This window comes from Notamacropus eugenii, chromosome 2 (assembly GCF_028372415.1).
Source record: "Notamacropus eugenii isolate mMacEug1 chromosome 2, mMacEug1.pri_v2, whole genome shotgun sequence".
Lineage (NCBI taxonomy): Eukaryota > Metazoa > Chordata > Mammalia > Diprotodontia > Macropodidae > Notamacropus > Notamacropus eugenii.
The window spans coordinates 423280882-423295748 of NC_092873.1; the positions used below are offsets into that span (position 1 = coordinate 423280882).

General features: G+C 38.8%; 1 pseudogene; it reads left to right on the forward strand.

The window, feature by feature from the left end:
• Positions 1-3808: 3808 nt before the first annotated feature.
• LOC140523144 (casein kinase II subunit beta-like) lies at positions 3809-12668 on the forward strand (annotated as a pseudogene).
• The last annotated feature ends 2199 nt before the right edge of the window (positions 12669-14867 follow it).

Here is a 14867-nt window from a genome sequence, read left to right on the forward strand (position 1 = left end):
TTGTTTTTATTTCAAATCCAGCATTTTATCTTATACCAGAATACTTCTTAGCTATTTATCTAATCACCTAAAATATCTTGTGGAAAAGCTAAAGTGGTCTGGGTAACTCAGGATTTTTTTTTTTTGGTGCATTAAATAGCAGTGCAATAAAGGACAGAGCAATGAGGACCCAATCTTCAGTGACATGCACAGCATTTTTTGCCTGTTGCAATACTCCAGGTAGACATGTGGTGAACCTATTTCCAGATGTGTATGAAGGGCCCTGGTTAATTTCAAGTATGTTTGCTTACTTTATAGCAAAAAACAATTTTTTGATTAGTTGCTGAACAGAATGGAGAATGAATTCAAAAGGAATTCACGGGTGGAAGGGATCTTGCTCTCCCTGGCTGTGGTTGGGTGAAGAGGATTAAATGCTGTAAGCCTTTTGGTGGGAAGAGACTCTTCTCTCCCTGCCAGGATTGTCCATAATCAGGGAACACAAGGTTCTTCTATTGTTTCTGACCCTATTATTTTTATTCTATCCTGCTCTTAGGTGAAGGAATATTGGAGAGAGCTGCAATTTAGTCAGCCTGGAAAGGTCAGAAGAGTAAGCTGACAAAGGTCTGAAGAGTAAGCTGACAAAGGTCTAAGAACTGGATTCCATACTAGGATTTGCTGGCCAAGACTAGATGAGCAATTTGCTTTGACCCAAAATATCAGTTGATTGAAGGCAACCAAGATGCTGTGTTCTGAAGCAAGAAAATGATTCACCCTGAGCCTATATTGCATTCTGAAATGAATTTGGTATCACAAATACTTTGTAGCAACCATTTTAAATGCACTCTCCCCCAAAGGACTGAGGTGCTAGAGGAAAAGTATACTCAAGTATGAAAGGAGGGCTATTTTTGTACTTTGGTTCTTGTTATGTCTTCTTAGCCAATATCTATTTGTAAAAGCTAATTAATGTTAACTGGTTAAATAGTTGGACAATCAGTGATAATGGGGAGATGCTGACTATGACTGGTAATTGATAATAGAGAGAACGCAGCAGACTGATTATTTGACCTATTAGCACAATCTCTCAGTGGTACCCCCAGAATGCTGAGGGCACAATGTAAATAGCCAGTATCATAAGGTCCCACTTCATTCTTTCAAGTGAGAGTTGGGATGTTGATCCCTAGAGTTCTTCTACAAGAAAGCTGAAACTTAACAAATACTTAAAAAAAAGAAAAAGAAAAAAAGACTTCATATATCCAAAACACTGTATTGGACTCTGGAGATAAAAAGTTGAAAAATTCCATAGTCACTGCCCTCAAAGATGTTCCGATAGTAGGGCAAGCAAGTTTGCACAAATAGTTTTAATACGTAATCTGAGTACCCAAGCCTATTGGTATGGGATTCTGTCCTCCCTGGTGGAAATCAATGCCCTGGGCCTATGTGAAGGGCAGGATGGAACTGGTGAGAGAGGGACAGAGGAAAGGTTCATGTTAGAAGCTTTCCTGTTTCCTCAGTTTTTTGGGAGTCTTTAGGGGTTCTTCTGGATCTGCAGTCCTTTCAGATGCCTCTGGCTTCCAGCTTTAAAAAAGAAGATGGAAGATGCCAACTCCACTTCAGGAAGGAAAAGACTCTAGAAAGAAACCAACATGACAGGAGTTGGCAATTTCCATCATGTCCCTATGCCCAGTCTATACAGACTTAGGGGAACTTCCCTTGGGATGAGATCTAGGATGAGAGCTAAGATGAGTTCAACTAAGAGTTGTTACCTCACTCCCAATGGGAGAGTTTTTTATATTCTATATTGTCTGGTATATATTCTTCTATGTATTTCTACTTGTATATGAACTTGGATAAATGGGTTTCTTTCCTGCTTCCTATCTGTTTCATGGTAGAACTGGTAGTTCATGGGAAGGGAGTTAAATCTTGTCTATAAACCTTGGAGTCCTGCTCTTGCATTAAAGAAACAATGCTCAGAAGTTAGCTTGAATCTGAAAACCACATCTGCTAATTAATAGTATTTAAGGAAGCAGATAGATATAATTCTAGCCTGGCACTTCATCTCTGAGGAAAGCAGAGGCTTGTGGCTCCAACATCTTACTTCCCCTCCTACCAGGAATAAAAGTCACCCTTTGAGAAGGGTAGGGGGAGAAGAGACTTTTATCTGCCTTTAAGTCACACAATAGACCCCCTCCCCCACCCCCACCATGTTACATGTGGAAGACAACCCTTATTACCAATATAGTGTGTATTCATCCTTTGTTATTGAAGAAGACCATGCCATCAGAGAAATAATGACATGACTTGCACTTGACTTTGTTTTGAATGAGGGAGGCCTATGCAGGTCACCAGCCTCACTTCTCCTCCAGAGCCATCTGAATCCAGTGACCAGATATTCATCAGGATGATTGGAGATGACCCAGGATGAGGCAAATTGGGGTTAAGTGATTTGCCCAAGGTCACACGGCTAGTGAGTGCCAAGTGTCTGAGGTGAGATTTGAACTCAGGTCCTCCTGACTCCTGCACTGGTGCTCTATCCACTGCGCCACCTAGCTGTCCCCATTACCAATATAAATTAGAATATGAATGCCAAGGAGAAGTACAAAATGCTATGAGAAAGTCAAAGACATAGAGTTCCCTTTCTGGGAGGACAGTTATAACAAAGTTTCATGGGAAAAAATGTTATTTTAAATTAGTAGCCCAACTTTATTATTGGTGTCAATTAAATATTGCTAATAATGCATTAAAATTATAGCACATTGTAATATGAGGAAGGATGATTTAGTAGGAAGCAAGTAGTGTTATGAAAGGAATGCTTTATTTAGAGTTAGAGGTATTGTATTCCAGTCCTGACTCTGCTATTTAGTACAAAAGTAATCTTGTTAACCTTTCTGGACCTCAATTTCCTTTTCAAATATTCATACCTTTTGCCCTAGTAATCTAACTATGGATAATCTAACCAAGGAGATTAGAAATATAAAGAGGACTTATGTACTCCAACATATATGTAGTATCACTTTCTTTGGTAGAAAAACTTGAATATCAATTTTTTTGAAAATGACTTACAATTGTGATATATGGACGTAACGAAATATTATTCCTTATCCATAAGGAACAATGAATATGAGGAATTCTGGGAAACATGGGAAAACATATAAAGTGATAGAGTGGAGGGAAAATGAACTTAAGGAACAATATACCTAATGATTATGGCAATTAAATGAGAAAGTAAACACAAGTTGAACTCTGAATAATTAAAATGACCAAAAATGGACTGAGGAGAACAGATTACAGAACTCTCCTTCTGAGATACAGGTAGGGGCCTACAGGTGGGAAATGTTGCATATGCCTTCATACACAGCCTATATGGTTTCTTTGGCTTTTGTTATTTTTCTTTGTTACAAAAGTAGGTTCAATGGGTGAAAAATTGGTATATCTAGAAATTATTGTTTTGTTAAAAAAAAGATATCAAAAATTTATTTAAAAAAATAAAATTAGGGAGTTGGACCAAATGACCTCTAAGAATTCTTCCAGCAAAAAATCCATATTATTCATAATACTTTAAGGTTTATAGCATGTGCACTTTCCTCAAAACAACCTAGTGATGTAGATGGGGCAAGTATTATTATCCAAATTTTACAGATGAAGAAACTGAGGAACAGAAAGATTTAAATGATCTGATTCCAAGACTTTTCATTACACCCTGCTGTTACTGATTAGTCAAGGTATTTGTGGGTTTGGTTTTTTGTTTTGTTTTGTTTTGTTTTACTTTACTTTACTATTGAAGGGAAGATAGCAGAAATGCAGAAATTTGGGTCTAATCTCTGCCTGCCGGATGCACGTGCCTGGTGTGGAATGAAATTACTATTGTCTCTTTTGTGTCTTGCCAACACATCCAATGCAGCAACCTTGTGAATAGATTCCTTGGGGAAGTCTGAGACAAAAGCCTTAGGACACATTTGGATTAATCTTTTCTTGAGCCTCATAGGTTTTAATCGATGAGAGTCAGAAGAATTGCAAACAAATTTCAAATGAATAAACTTATTATCCTAATAGGCAATTTTGAAAAGAATCCTTGAGTTGAGACATTACTTAAAAGATCCGTCAATACTTTGCAGCAGAACACTTGCCCCTTTTAAAATTTTATCAATAGCTTGGTTTTCTATCATCTTTTCTTCCGAATTTATCCTTTCCTTCTTCCCTCTGCAAGGAATCATCTCTTATAGCAAGGAACAAAGAAGAGAAAGGAGGATTTGGGCAGTATCTGAGAAAAACTATCCAATATATCAAGTCTGGTTAAACCCTTATTATCAATCAAAGTTAATTTCCAATCTAGAAGAACCTTCTTATTAAATTGCCCTAGCAAGCCCTTTAATTACTATCAAATTTCCAAATACCTTTGAAATAAGTAGGAAATTGTAAATGATCTGTCTTCGTGTCCACTAGGTGGACTCTAACATGATTTCATGCTCAAGGAGGCAGACTTTATTTGTCCATGTTTTCACCCAGGTCCATGAAACTGTGTACTAGATTAATCACCTGGGACCATGAAGTGCTGTAACATGTTAGCTCATGTTGGGTTTATTTTTCATGATTATGTAATATAAATTCCTTTTCCAAGAGAGGATTTGAAGATGAGCTATTAAGCAGAATTCCAGAGAGGGCATAGGTCAAAATATGTGTTTCTTGCCAATTATATCAAGATTGCCCTGCCTCCTCTTTGCCCTCAGTCCCCACCCACAAATTCGGAAAATGTAATTCATAAGGAACTCTGGAGAGTATACTGAATAAGGTTCTAAGGTAACAAGTTTAAATATTAAATATAGCATGAAAGTTTCTACTAAGGTTTGGGAGGGGAACAGGGATGGTGGTGATATGCTTTCTGCTGAGTCTGAAATATGGTACCCTACTCAGCCAGGAGAACTGGGTAATTTGTGTACTACTACCCACAATAAGTTTACTTTTAAAGCTGACATGGTAGTAAAACATTGTGTAATGGTTATATACTACAGTGGATTCAAAGCCTTGATGTGTTGGTTGAATGTTTATTGTCTAGGGTACTATTTAGGAGAGCCTCAAATTGTTCTTTACTCCTAGGTCAAAGCTAGGAGTAACTGCTTGGAATTCTGCATTCCACACAATTTTTGCAGCTCGCCAAGTGGTTCCATCTCTTCCTGGCTGGGAGACCCGAAGGACAGACAATGATTTGATTCTTACAGCTGAAGATAATGCTGTGGTGGAGGCCCCTAAAGTTCTAGGTATCAAACCAGATGTTGGAGGAAAAATGATTTAAACCTCCTTCCTCCTACTGATTTGGATCGTACTTGAATGCTAGGTTAGGACACATGGAGCCTGTCATTCAGGCAGCAATGAAATCTAATAAGAGTCTAAGCAGACATCTACATCCCCAAAAGGAATGGTGTAGGAGTAGCCAAAATCCAGACACAGAAAATTCAGAACACTCTGGGATCTCGTTGGTACAACTCAGAAGAGGACAAAACAAAACTGTTTAGTTTGAGTGTTGTCATGACTGTTGGGGAAGGGTTAGATCTTCTTAAGGATATACTGTACATAAGTTCTGCTCTGTGACCTGAGAGTATTAAAGCAATATTTCATGTCAGTTGGAAGCCAAGTCCTGGGATCCCCTTCATGCCTTTTGTAAAGTTTCATCCAGATTCATCCACAGGAGAAATTTAAAGGGACCCAGGTCATAACCCAGTCTGAGCTGGTATTTTCAAATTCGTCATAACCTTGGTGGGGTATACATGAGAGAAATCCAGAACAACTTGTCCTTGTATGGAAGAGTGAAGAATGTGTCTTGTCCTAGAATTTTTACTTTTTAAAATTGCTTTTCTTAAAAAAAAAAATTACTGATGCCTTTTGTCCTTAGTCAGAACTCCCATTCTGAATATTATGTTAGTCCAGCAGATCTCCTTCTATTTTATACACTCACTATATTTGTCCCTACCATCTTCTGCACTATTCAGGTACTGTTCCTCTGGCCCTCTATCCCCAAGCATTCTCCTCCTCTTTTTCCTACCCAACCAAATTCTATATTTCATTCACTAACTCCACTGTGGGGTCTAAATAGTCTACATCATTTTCTCCAACCCACATTAACCTTCTCTATCAAAATGTTAGCTACTTTCAACTGTTTCTGATTTGGTGATTTTAATCAGGTGACTAAAAGCAAGCCCCTCCCCCTTTTTTCTTTGCTTAACAACTCTTTGCTAGCATTTTTGTATTTTTTAAAGACTATTATTCTCTAGTTCTAATTCTGAATTTTTTAGCATACACATAGAAGGAGAATAAAACTGATTTGAGTTTCTACTGCACCTTAGAATACACACGTCGAAGCCCATGTTGTATCTGGCTTTACAAAAATTCTATAATAAAGGGATTAGAAAACACCCTTAAAGAGTGGACATTACTATTGTTTGCCATGGCAGGGCCTGATGGGATCCTAGGCCTTCATTGTAGGACTTTAGCTGCTAACCCTGCTGCCCAGTGGGATCAACCTTCTCCTCTTGCTCCCCAGCCCCAGACTGATGACTGATATAAAGATGAGTGGCTCAGAGGAAGTAGTCTTGGATCTCATGATTCTATAGGCTTTTGTCAGCGGATTCTTGAGGTGAGGGAGGCTTATATCAAGGAGAAGTTCAACCTCACAGCCCTCAATGAATGTGTCCCACTGTAGGCAGGTACTAGACATGATACTGTACTCAGAACCTGATGAGCTGTTAGATGATGACCCCCAGCCAGAGTGATCTAATTGAGCAGTCAGTTGGTATGCTACGTAGGCTAATTTGTGCCTGATACATCTTCTTCAACCATGGCATTGCCCAGATGTTAAAAAAAATACCAGCAGGGAAACTTTGGCTATTGTCCCTAGGTATATTGTGGAAACCAGCCCATGTTGTCCATTGGACTGTCATACATGTCAGGTGTTGCCAAAGTAAAGCTGTTCTGCCCCAAGTGCATGAATGTTTACACACCAAAATCATTCAGGCGCCACCATACGGATGATCCTTACTTTGGCATTGGCTTTACCCATATGCTCTTCATGATGAATCCTGAGTATAAGCCCAAGCAGCCTGCCAACCAATTTGGGCCCAGGTTCTATGGCTTTAAGATCCTCCCTACAACCTATCAATTGCCCCTTCAGGTAGCCAACATCATCAAGGCCATCTGTTGACCTATTTCCTATCCCCTTTCCTATTATTTTAGTCTATGGTACTATTCTTGCCCCCATATCCTGCCAAAACTCCTTTGCAGAATCTCTAATTTTTAACATTTAAATTGACAGAAATCATTATTTTGATGCCATGGTGGGCATATGATATAAAGCTGTGAAAAGAGCAAAAAAAAAAAAGAATGAATATTACTTGCAATATTTTGAGAGGCAAGTATTTCTTTTCATAGGTTCCAGTCTTCCCTGAAGCAAGTTAAAATAAGTACTGGGATAGCAACTAGGATGCTTAAATTGGAGTCAGAAGACCCATTTGACTATTATTTATACATAGATAAATTCCCAGATAGATATACATGTAGACATAGATATGCATGGAAATCAATAGATGATAGATAGATGGATGGATAGATAGCTAATCAAACCCTAGAGCTCCAGTCACATGTCACCAATTACCTATTCAAGTGTCCTGCTACCGTCTGAATTCGTTATGCTTGAACAGAACTCATTTCCTGTCCCTTTATGCCCTACCCTCTTCCTAACTTCCTGTTTCTCTTAAGCTCACAGAGATTCTTCCTATCACCCAGGCTTGTGAGCTTAGATTCATTTTCCCTCACACTTACTATTTGATCAATCGGTTAACAAATCTTGACAGTTCTGTCTCCATCATATCTTGTCATTTGTTTCTTCTCTATTCCCAGTGTTACCATCCTAGTTCATGCCCTTATCCTCTCTCACTTGGACTACTGCAATAGCTTCCTAATTAAGGCATCTAGGGGGTATATCAGATAAAGGGCTGGGCTTGGAGTCAGGAAGACCTGTGTTCAAATCCAGCCTCAGATATTTACTACTTGTGTGACCTTGAACACATCACTTAACCTCTGGTTGCCTCAATTTCCTCCAATGTCCATTGGGGATAAAAACAGCATCTATCTCCCAGGGTGACTGTGTAAACCAAGTGAGATGTTGTAAGGCACATGCCACTATATACTACTATTATGCTCTACCTGGCTCCAATCACTGTTCTCTGGAATCTGCCTTCCACATAGCTGTCAAATTGATATTATAGGGAAAGAGTGCTAGGTTTGGAGTCAGGAGACCTGAGTTCAAATCCCAGCTCTGTCTCTTAATATTTATGTTACCTTCAGCAAGTCTTTCAGTTTCCCTCTCCCTGTGCTTCCTCAACTCAACTCAAAATAACTTGGTTGAATTAGATGGTCTCTTCCAGTTCCATAATCCATGAATTTAAAGCATAGTTGTGACCATGTTACTTCCTTGCCCAGAATGCAGTGGGGGCTTAAAGATGGGCTTGGTTGAGAACAGGTAATTGATGCCAGATTTGGGAGGGGCCATTCCTAATCAGATACAGATGTGGTAAGGAAATTCTCAGGTCACATATCAGTACCAGGGATAGGGAAGTTTTCTAATCAGAACTAAAAATTGTATTTGTAATTAGAGATCCCAAAAACAGATGTTGGTACTCAGCTGCACAGTTGGCTAGAAGTCTTGTCCAATGAGGAGCCATTATTGTTCATGTGTTTATGTCATGGGCAGAATGAATCAGGACAGTGGAAAAGTATAATCTGTCTGCAATTACTTATATGTTTATGGTCATTAGGACCACTTCACCTAAGTGACTCCATATTGGAGTCCTGTCCCTTATAACTACAACATCAAATAATATATTTTAAAAATTACAGTTATCATACCCATCCTTATCATGTCTTCTTAGAATCCCTAGATTCCACAACAACAGTAGATTCCTTTACAACTCATTTCAAGAGCCACCTTTTACAGGAAGTCTATTTGAATTCACTTCCATCAATACTGACTTCATCTCTTCTTCCCCTTCTCCCACAATGCCCTGTATTTCTGGTGCATGCATTTTATATTTACTTTCCTGTGTATGTGCTGTTTCTCCTCCTCGGTGGATTGTAAGTTACGTGAGAGCAGGGAGTCTTGTTTTTGCTTTTGTATTCCTAGTATCTAACAGAGTGCCTGGCACATAGGACTTATATCATCAGTGCTTGTGAAATGAATGAAGAATCCTGTCTCTCATTTACTAGCTATATGGTCTTGGTCCATTTATTTGATCACATTGTACCTGTATTTCCCCATTTGTAAAACAGAGATAGTCCAAGCATTATCTACCTCACCAGATGGTCACAGGTATGAGGGGTCACTGTTCTACTTTCCCCCCTGATATTTACCAGCTTCAGTCATTTAATCTTTCTGAATCTCATCTGTAAAATGGAAATAAACATAGCACCTAACTTAAAGGGTTGTTGTGAGGACAGAAGCTGAGAGCATGTATATAAAGTCCTTTGTACACTTTAAATAGTTGTATAAATATGAGTTACTGTTAGTAATGGAAAGCCCAAGCAAATTAAGTTATTCTTCTCCCTAATTAGAAATATGAAAGCAACTAAACTGAATGTTAGAAGAAAACAAGTTTTATCAACCATAGAAATGGAGCTCAAGGTTACCACAAATAACTGACATGTACTGGCCATCCCCAGACTGCATTTTTACTTTATTAATGTGAAACTGTGACTAAGCTAGCTTCTACTACTGCCTGATGGCCAGGTGGACCGCATCTCAGTCTATATCCTGTCTTCTCTGCTACCCTTAAAGGGACAGGGAGTGTCTAGGTTCTCTGTCATTGGTTTCAGTGCCCCCCCCCTTAATTGTGGTAAGCTCTCTGCATCTAATATCATTAACCATTAAGTCAGATGAATTTTTACCCAGAAACATTTACTTCAAATGTTATAATTACAAATACACAAACTTATTCCCCCAACACTTGGAAAGTATAAACTTCCTCCTTTTACACCACCTCCATCTCTGGGAGAGGGGAAGGGGTTGGTTTCATAGCTTAGCTCAGTTCCCTTGTCCCAAATTCAGTCCCCTCCTCAGGCTCAAGTCCCAGACACTTTGGCCTCTCAGCGCTTCCATGCTCAGCTGGCTGGCTGCACCCTTTTGCCTGCAATCCTGGTTCTAAGGTCCAAGTGACTTGAACTCACTGGTCCTATGAAGATCATCTTGGGCACCTGAAACTAAGGAGGACAAACAACATAGACCAGAAACAGACACCCCTAGATTTGTTTGTCTAAGGGAAGGGAGGGAGAGGGAGAGATGGGGAGGGAGGGGGAGAGAGAGGGGAGGGGCAGGGGGAGGGGGAGGGGGAGGGGGAGAAATGCTTTTTCACCTACTCAGTTCATGTTGCCTTTGTTGTGGGTGAATACAGCCAATAAGAGAGCAACAGAAACAGAAAGAATGGCTCAGTCTTTCCCATTTTAAAGATGCAAGTAGCCAATTAAAGGAGGCCACCCCTACTCATGTGGTAGGGGATGCAGTGAACTCCCTTTTAGGTAAACTGAGCATGCCCAGAGAACTCTGGATTACATTCATTTTATCATTTTATTATTTTAGCTAGAGTCTCAGGAGAGTAAAATAGATTAAGTTGAATTTCATCTCCTGTACCTTCTGCTACCCATGATCTAGTTAAGAAACCAGAGGGTCATTAGCAGAAAAGTGAAGTCAATGAAGCAAAGAATCTGGGTAATTCATAAGCAAGAAGTTTAGATTAGATGACTGAGGTTCCTTCTACCTGTAGTTCTATGATCCCCTGTATCATAAGAGTTGATGACACCAGTGCAAGCAAAGTTTGCATATGTATATCTATAGTGATGAGGGTGATGGACTAGGAACAGGGGAGATGGTTCAAATCTTTCTTCAGATGCATAGTACAATCTGTGGCACTCTGTGTGACCCAACTAATTTCTCCAAATATCCTCATTTGTAAAATGGAGACCATAAAAGTATTTATCTCTGTCTATGTTCATCCTTCATTTTTGAAGAAGACCATAACATCAGAGAAATGATGACATGACTTGGACTTGACTTTGTTTTGAGGGAGGGAGAGCTGTGCAGGTCACCAGCCTCACTTCTCCTCCAGAGCTATCTGGGTCCAGTGACCAGATATCCATCAAGATGACTGGAGATGACCCAGGATGCACTGGGAGACCTTGGCCTTTTCAGGTACTCACTTAGAGGAAGGTAACGCCCATTGAGTGAATAGGATGAGGCCAACAAGGACCGAACTGGAGGATATCTGGGCAGATAGAGCAGAGCTCAAACAAGAAGTTACTTAGTGTGGGACAAAGGGATGATTGGAAGTGGCAGAGAGCCGAGAGAGGGGTGGAACTTATATACTTCAACCACAGTCATCACATGGCTATGCTGACAGAGCAAATGAGATAATGTGTATAAAGTGCTTTGCAAAACTTAGAATGCTATGTAAATGTCAGTACGTGTTTAAGTACCAGACACTATGCTCAACGTTGGAGATACAAAGAAAAGTAAAAGGCAATCCTTATTCTCAAGGAATTTTCAGTCTAATGGGCAAGACAACATGCAAACAATTTTATACAAACAAGGTGTATTGGTTGATTGGTTGTTATCCCTCATTGTTGAAGTGGACCAAAATAACATCACTATGTTAGAGTCAATTTACCTTGTGTCCAGCTGTGGCTGATCAGACCAGTAGGAGCTCAGAATGCTCTCCCATAGGTCAGGCACAAATAATCCAAGTGAACATTTAGGATGAGTTCTCTAAACACGCACATCTTGCATTTCTTTTGAGCTACTTCAATTCTGCTTTGTTCATAGAACTCAGAGCCTTCTTTGAGGCAGGAATGCCACACTAGGCGGCAGTCCTTTGCCAGATTCTCCCATGTCACACAATCAATTCAAAAGTTCTTCAGGGAAACCTTGAGAGTGTCCTTGTATTGCTTCTTTTGACTACCATTTGAGCACTTACCTTGTGTGAATTATTCATAAAATAGTATTTTAGGCAAGCGTATGTTTGGCATTTGAACATGGTCAACCTGTTGGAATTTTGCTCTCTGCAGTAGAGTTTGAATGCCTGGTGATTTAGTACAAGAAAGGACCTCAGAGTCCAATACCTTATCCTTCCAGATAATCTTCAGAATCTTCCTAAGACAATTTAAATGGATGTGATTCAGTTTCCTGGTATGGTGCTGGTATACTGTCCAGGTTTCACAGGCACACAACAATGAGATCAGACATGTAACAGATTAAAGATTTAAAAAAAAAGGAAGTACTAGCATTAAGGAGGATATCATTATTAGCATTCCATATTTGGATGAACCCTTAATCTTACTGATATGAATGGATCACAACGCACTTAAGCCTTCTCATTCCCCAATAGTTGTTGTTTACATCTTTCCCTACAACCCCACCTCTCAGCCCCTTAAAGATCTACCTAAGGCCTTTCCTGGGCCCTAGTTTTCCTCATCTGTAAAATAGAGATAATAACAGTAGCAAATTCAGAGGTTTATTGTGAGAATCAAAAGAGATAAAATATGTAAAGTGCTCTACAAATTTTGAAGCACCCCATAAGTGCTCACTATTAGCCATTATTAATAACTTCTGCACACTAGTACTGAACTTGGGCTGTCCATCTGTTATTCCTCATTTCTGATCCATAACTGAGCCATTTCCTTTCTCAGAAAAGGGGACAGAAGATGCTAAGGAAGACTTATTAATTTAATATTAACACTAATGAATTCAAAAACAAAATATGGTCCTTTGTTTTTCATCACTTTTCAATATTCTGATTTTTGGCCAACTTTGGGGGCTAAAAATGAGATCACTGCTAACTTACAGTAATCTGCCTAGAGAGTGAACTTCTTAAAGCCTTGTATTTTTTTTCTCTCTCTCTCCCACTCCTTTTATAAGATGGGCATTTTGCTTACTCATTCCTCAGTAGGACATTCCTGTCACACCGCCTAAACTGGAAAGAGATTAAGGTTTCTTCTGACTGCCAGAAAATATTTCTTTTCCCCTTTCCTTTGCAATGTGTGCTCTCTCTATGTTCCTATTAGAAGGCAGAAGGTGCTTGATTACTTTTTCTGGTCACAAGTCATTATTAAAACACATTTTTTGGGATAACAAGCAAAGAAGAAAGCTATCTTAACCTTGGACATGAAACAAAATATCTGAGTTCACTGGGCAATCCAAAACTTGAATATTCCCTACTAAGCCTTCTCAAGTGTGGTGCCTACCCTCCCTGGGGAACTGTTGGAACAAAGTTTTAAGGGCCAGGAAATCTTGAGCAGGATAGGAAAGTAAATTAAAGGATGAAATAAAGAGGGCAGGAAAATAACTGAAGTGGATAAAAAATAAGAACTGTGGCTTTTCTGTGGGAATCTGGGTGAGAACCAGGCAACACTGTGAAGTAGTTAAACTTTGGCCACAGTTCTCATTCTCTTTCAAAATGTACTCTTTTCACACTATGGTGTAAATGATTGATGATAAAGGAGATTTGCATTTTACCTGGGATCAAAGCTTTAAGATAAAAAGATTATCTGAATAGTGGAATTCAGAAGTTGGGGGAGGCCCTTCCAATCTTCCCTAAAATGTAATCATACATTATAAAGCCCTATTTCCTGCCCTGATATAAGTAAGTTGGGGGAGTTGGGGGCGGGGAGGGGAGTGTTGGAAGAGGAGAATTGACTTTGGTAATTTTGTGAGGTATTATGGAGAAAGGAGAAATGTATGCAAACAATATTGTTTTAAGAATGCCTTTGAGCAAATGTTATTTTATTATACATACCCAGATTAACTATGAAGGACATATGAAGAAAGATTATTTGCATCCAGAGAAAGAACTGATAAATAGATGTATAGAGTAATTTTACATATATATATGTATATGTATACATATATATGTGTGTATACATATATATGTATACATATATATATATATATATACACATATATATACATATATATATATATATATATATATATATATATATATATATATATATATATATATATGCCTGTTTGTGTCTAATTGGCCATGGGGGGAGGTGGGAGGAAGAAAAAAAAGAAAAAATTGACATGATAACTTTGTTGCATATTTTAAAAGAATAGCAAGTTATGCATAGTAGGTTTGAAGTTTCATATGCAATCATCTTTTTTATTATACTTATGCTATGGAAATACTTATTTTATTTCATAAATTAAAAATAAAATAAACATTTAAAAAATATGAAAAGGAAGAGATTGCAGCAGCATTGAATCTCCTAGTAAGACTACATCTTGAGCCCTGGCTGTAGTTCTGGTCATCGCATTTTAAGAATGATAAACTGAAAAGCATCCAGAAGAAAACAACCAAGATAGCAAATGGTATCAAAATCTTGTCACTTGAGTCATGGAAGGACTTGGGATTGTTTAGCCTGGAGGAAAAAACAAATAGGACTGGAAGAAAGAATCATATAAAATCCTCTGTTTGGCATTCAAGGCCCTCTAATAATCTGACTTTCCCACCTCTCTATCTTCTCACACCTGATCTGCACATACTCTGCAATCCAGTGACATTGACCTCCTTGTCATTCTTTGAACAAGATACTCCCATCTCCTGTCTGGAATTCTCTCCCTCTTCCTAGCCACCTCCTGACTTCCCTGGCTTTTTTCAAATTCCAACTCAAACCCCAGCTTCTACAAGAATGATTCTTTATCTTTTACCTAATCTGCCTACTCATTTCTAACCCTAGTGCCCATCTTTCTGTTGATAATCTCCAATTTATCCTGTATACCTCTTTTTTTGTACAGAGTTGTTTTATGTTTTGTACAGAGTATGTTTTATCTCCCTCTTTAGACTGTGACCTCCTTG